The sequence below is a fragment of the Suricata suricatta genome, chromosome 4, assembly GCF_006229205.1.
Source record: "Suricata suricatta isolate VVHF042 chromosome 4, meerkat_22Aug2017_6uvM2_HiC, whole genome shotgun sequence".
In the NCBI taxonomy this organism is placed as follows: Eukaryota; Metazoa; Chordata; class Mammalia; order Carnivora; family Herpestidae; genus Suricata; species Suricata suricatta.
This window is the reverse complement of record NC_043703.1, coordinates 113,721,725-113,727,724: the sequence shown is the minus strand read 5'-3', so window position 1 is coordinate 113,727,724 and position 6,000 is coordinate 113,721,725. Positions and strand designations below refer to the sequence as shown.

The 6,000-nt window shown below is 43.9% G+C and overlaps 1 long non-coding RNA gene across 1 annotated transcript in view; it reads left to right on the top strand.

Moving 5' to 3' along the window:
• Positions 1-666: 666 nt before the first annotated feature.
• The window catches only part of LOC115289921, a 75,758-nt gene continuing 70,424 nt past the window's right edge, over positions 667-6,000 (top strand). Inside the window, exons 1-2 of the long non-coding RNA XR_003907873.1 lie at positions 667-1,120; positions 1,924-2,013. This is a non-coding gene — a long non-coding RNA (uncharacterized LOC115289921). The remainder of the gene's footprint in view (positions 1,121-1,923; positions 2,014-6,000) is intronic.

The window sequence follows — 6,000 nt, the reverse complement described above, 5'->3', positions numbered from 1 at the left end:
GGCGGTGGCGACTCCGGCGGCAGCCTCGGCGGTCTGGGCGGGGCGGGAAGCCCGCTTTCAACCCCGCGTACCCTCTGACCCCGGAAGTGCTTGCCGCGCAGGACCCCTTGAAAAAAACCGAGGACCCATCTTTTTTAGGTCACAAGATTGCGCCAACTTTCGCATGGTAGTTTTAAAAAACTCTTTTAACAGTCTAGCACGGAAAGTAAAGCCCCAATAGGCAGATGCTGAGAGCCCGGCAAGGTTTTAAAGCCAACATGCATTTTATTAACTCCAGGGGCACCGGCAGATGTTTAGGAATGTTAAGTGTTGTGAGTGGGTGCGACACATTATTTTCCCGCCTTACAAAAGGGGCCTGGATGCGGAGCGACACGGGCAGCCCCGGCGGTAACTGCAGGCGGCAGCAGGGACGCCGCCGGTTTAAAACGTGCGCGTGAGGTGGCTAGGGCGCATGCGCGAGGGTGTGGGGAGACGGGAGGGGCACCTGCGGTCTTCCGGGGGGGAGGGGTAGCGAGGCGAGGCTTGTGTGGTGGGCGCGTGCCCGCGCGCGCGCGCGCGAGTGGGCACGTGGGGCCCCTTCGTCCCTGGCGTCCTGGCGCCCCGTATTAGCCCCCCACCCCTGTGCTGGTCCCCCTGTGCAGCCGGTGAGGAGAAAGACCGAAACCCGCCCTTGTCGCCGCCAGAGTCATGGCTCTGTTGATTACTTCTGGGAAGTGTTGGAAACAGGGCCTTAAAAAAAGAATGGCGTCCATTTACATAATGCTTTGTTTGCATTTTGCAAGTTTCTTTCGGTTGAACCTACAGAAACCCCACCTTCTAGTGTCGTTTTAGTCGTGGCAGTCCCGTCAGACATTTAGAACAATGGTGTACCCTTTTGGGGCCGCATTTAGTTAGGGTTGCCGACTAGTGCTTTGGGGAGTTATTGCGATTTCCCCCACACCCTTCATTTTCCCGCTTCTGTCTTTCGGCGTTTCCCCCATTTCCCCTTAATGGTGCAGCCGCCTCTCCCCGCTCCCCTTGGGGGCGGCCCCTGTCGGGCTCCGCCATCTTGGAAGGCCTTTCTTGCCGGTTCGTCACCGCGCGTTCCTCTCGCCAAAGAAAGGTCGTTTGGGAGGCTCGTGTAGGTTTATTTCTAGCCCTTTTTCTCTCTTTCGGCTAAGCCCGCAGAAAAGGCACACAGAGACGCGTGCACGACGTGCTTGAGGGTCTATCAGGGAAAGCGGCTAACGTGGCGGTCCCTCCGCCCTCTCCTTCCCCACGGGGGGCCGCCATGTTTCTAGAACACAAAATGGCGACAGGTGGCCTGGATTCGTCGCCAACGAGAAATTGGGGTCAACCCGAAAGCTCCAGAATGCTCGCCCCCCCCCCCCCCCGTGCGTGTTGGCCAGCGCCTTTCCCTCACAGCCAGTGCTCTAACTACTCTGGTCCAAACTAAGCTGCCGAATTTTAATGCATGTCTCACATTAATTTGAAATAGGGAACACATAACTGTAAAGTGTAGGCGTGATGCCGAGTCTCTCATTAGTCTAAAGTTTAATAATGGGTAATGGGGGACAGTACCAGTGGATAATTTGGGCCCCCAGTACCAAAGCATTTAGGAATCACTGGTTTAAGAAGTAAGATGGGAAGTTAACTGATTTCCTAGGCGTCTAGCACAGGCTGATGTGCTGGAGAGACTAAGCAATGGTCTTAAAAATTTTATCAGAATTTCCATGAAGCAATTTGTGACCATTTTCAGAGGCTAGCTGGCCGATGAACCTCAGTTTACCACAAATAGTATTAACTTTCAGTGAGGAGGGACAGATGTTACTGTGGCTTTATCAGCGTTAAGTCCTGTGCTAGCATTTTACTGCATACAGTCTTTAATTGTTATAATGATCTGAGGTAGGTGTTATTTCTCTCTCTCTCTCTTTTTTAAAACAGACAGTGCACTTAGGCCCAGAGAGATGAAGTGACTAATTCAAGGTCACACAGTGTGGAGGATGGATTCCAGACCTTCTGATTTCCTTAATGGTGAGCACTTTTTCAAATTTTTATGTAAGTCAGGGTTTTAAAGCTTAAGTGCTATTTGAACGTTTAGGTGAGCTTATCATTTAGAAGAACCCCTCAGGTAACGTCACCCCGTTTGTATCTTTTGGCGATCCCCAGCCTTTCCTGGTGTGAACTATACATACCTTGGCTCAAATGCTGTTTATTTATTTTTTTTATTAAAAAAAATTTTTTTTAATGAGGTATCTAGGTGAGAATAGGGAGGGGAAATGATTCAGCCCTACCCAGGGGCTGAAGTTATCTGTCAGTCCAGCCTCCTCTGTGGCACATTCAAGTCTGCCTGGGTCTGTGGGAGCAAGCAGTTTCTCTGTGTGACTCACTTGCTTCCTTCAGCTACCCATGGGCACGACTTCCGCCTTCCTCATCCCAGTATCTCAACCAAGTAAATATAAATAATTTTACTTTGGCGCCAAGCCTCCATTTCTCTGTAAATATTGACAGAGGATGACAGTGTTAAGTAAATCATAGTCTGAGAATTCTTCAGTTAAATGTAACAAATAACTTGTAGGTCTAGCAAGGAATATGTGCCTGAACAGGGCACTACTTGTGTGGATGTTAGAGATGGAGAGAAGGGCTTTTTGCTTCTTTTAACTTACGTTAATTTCCTATATCATAGTTTTCAAAGTGCCTTTGCATTACTTTGTATAATTCTATAAACAGCTTTAGTTGGTGGGTACATTATAGCAACAATGGCAGTACTAGCATTAAGTGCTAACTTTGTGCCAGGCACTGTTTGAAGCTTTATTCTGTATGTTATTTCATTGGCTCTCACATTTTTTAAAAGTTTATTTATTTTAAAAAAGAGTGTTCGAGTGTGCAAGTGATCCCCTGAGCAAGGTGGGGGTGTAGTGGGGGGACAGAGAGAGAGAGAGGGAGGGAGAGAATCATAGACAGGCTTTGTGCTGTTAGCATGGAGCTGGACTCGATCTCGTGAACCCAACCATGAAATCATGACCTGAGCCAAAATCAAGAGTTGGTTGGTTAACTGACTAAGCCACTGAAGTCCCTGTAACCTTTTCTTTTGTTTTTTAATATTTTATTTTTTAAGTAATCTGTATACCCATTGTGGGGCTTGAACTAAGAAGCCTGATTGTCAGATGCTCCAGCCAGGCAGGCACCCCAACAGTTTTAAAAGCAAGCCATCATAAGAGATACATTTCTACAAAATAACTTATATATGCACAGGTATATGTAACAGAAACCAAATCTTTGCAAAATAGTATTTACTTTTATTATATGCAGTGTACTTTGGTAATTTCTATTCTTTTACATGAAATAAAAAGGCACATCACAACTAAAATGACAAACAATTATTAGGTTGTGACCAAAATGATTAATATACATATTTAATCCTCACAGGACTCTTGAGATGGAGGTGATGTAATTTCTGTTTTACAGAGATAAAGAGAGGTGAAGGATTTCGTCTAAGGCACAGTTATTAAAGAGTGAAGTATGGATTTAAATCTGGGCAATCTAAGGCCAGAGCCTGTGTATTTACCACTGAGCTAGATGTGGTCTCTGCAGATGGCTTTGTCTTCTAAGGAGACAGGTTTTTAGAGAATTAAAATTATTAGCAAATGTTACAGAGGCAACAAGAGAAATTCTGTGTAATGAAAATTATATCCTTATTCAAAATACTCTGGTCTCTAAATTTGCCACATATTTATTTTCCCTAAGGAAAATTGTATACATTGGGTCTTTCTTCCAAAGATTGCTTATTTTAAGCCTTTTTGCCTGAAATTTTCCATTAATTTTTTCTTATCTGAGTACCTCCCTGATTCTACTCACCCCCTCCCAGCTCTCAGCCTCCCTGTTTCCCCCAAAGCCCTACAGCTCCCACTCCCCTTGTAGGCCACATTTAGCTGTTAATTAAATCGTAATGTGCATTGGTGTTGATAGTGTGTTGTACAGGGCATAGGTGCCATGGATGACCCAGAGATCTGGTAAGGAGGGCATTGGACTTGGGAATCTGTGGCTCTGGCCCCTAGCTCCAGCTCTGCCACTGTCTAACTCTGAGAAGTCTACAAAGCAGTTCAAAACTGGGCTTTGGTTTTCCCATTGGTAAAACAACAGATTAAATGATCTTTTCTAATTATATCCAAAGAGTGCTGATACTTGATGATCTTGGATATCTCAGGGAGGTGGAGGGAGGATTATGTAACTGTTTTACTCACTTATGGTAAATCTTCCACTCCCTTCCTCAGACCTACACTATCTTGTGTATACGTGAGTGAGTTCCACACCACCCATTTTACAGATGAAGCCACTGAGATATGGAACAATTGACTAAATAGTCACTGCCCCACCCCTGGAGCCTCACACATGACTCTTCTCCCAGTTGAATGACTGCAGGTTAGTTAAGGGGTTTAATGAGTTTGGGAAGGTGAGTCAGACTTAGACTTTGGAAATTGAACCACAGGATTTATATTCTATTCAGAGGAGGGATTTTTGCTTCCTTTTACCTCACACTGGCATGTTTATGGAATGTTTTAAAGTGATTTCACCTTATTTGCTAATCATCACAGACAACCTTGCCAGGAAAGTATAAATATGCTTATTTTATGGAAGAGCTATCGATGGATCAGAGGAGTGAAGTGACTTGCCCAAGGTTACACAGCTTGTCAGAACCTGAGCTGGGTCCTTGACTTCTGGTTGAGGATTGTTCCTCTCTCCTTGGCTTTTGATTACTTGTTACACTGATTTTGACACATGGAGTAGTTTTATCTTTAACTCTGAAGCTTTCAATCCAGCCTTTATTTTTGTGCCCCAGAGCATCTCATCCACTTACGTTAGGTTCCTGATTCTTTTGGTTGGTTTAAGAAAACCTCTTCTTTTTCTCTAATGTTTATATTTATGGGTTTGCGAAGTGGTGGGAATTATTACTCAATGAGACTGTAGAGGCAGGGACCACATCCCCCCGCCCCCCAGTCTACCTTGTCCAGCAAATGTACTGCAGTTTTAAAAATTTGCTTTATCAACATGCAGTTTTCCAAAAAACACTTCTTTTTATCTTACTCTTTCAGATTTAGCTTCTAATATTTCTTTTATTTGAAATTAAGTAAATTGAGAGGATTTTTACCCTGTCACTTTCTGGGATACTACAAAGTATATACTTCTTACCCACTTTGTGGATGAGAACGATAGTAATAATAATCTCATATACTGGTGACCCTGTGCTGCCGAAATGGGATTATTATTGAGTTTCCTCAAAAACATCAGAAATATATTGGTGTGCCTTAAAAGGTGACCACGAAATACCGTAACATCCTTGGTCGAAGTTCTCCCAGTTGGGGAAAGTAATGCCTTGAATTCCCAAGGGTTACTCTGACTAAAATAAGGTATGGAGGAGGAAGTACAGAGAAAAAGCTAAAGGGAAAATGAGAACAGTACAAATGTAGAGTATAGAAAATGAGGAAGGAAAAAAGCAAAGAAAAGAGGAAGGACAAGGGCAGAGAGAAGAGGAGAAAACAAGATCAGTGGAAGGGATGTGAAGAGAACAATTCAGAGGTCCGTTTGCCCCTCATATGCTGTGGGGAGCATAGGTTGCTGTCTTGCACCAAGAAAGAGCAGCTGGTATGAGAACTCCTGAGCTGATCTGAAGCACTATGTCTCTCTCTTTTTTTTTTAAATCTTTTTTTTCCCCCAAATATCAAGTAGGGAAAATTTCTTTGTTTTTACTATCAGCTGGGGATGTGATTAGAAACCAGTAATTTCAGCACTAGCCTCAGTCCAATTGGTTTATTGAGGAAAATGTGCTATAAAAATCACATAAAATATTCCAGGTCAAATTTTATTCATTCAATCAGTGAATTTTTTTTCAATTATTACTATTTTTAAATTTAATTTACTCTCAGTGTGGGGCTTGAACTCTCTACCCCAAGATCAAGAGTTGCATGTTCTACCAACTGAGCCAGCCACGCACCCCAGTTAGCAAATACTTATTGGTTGCTT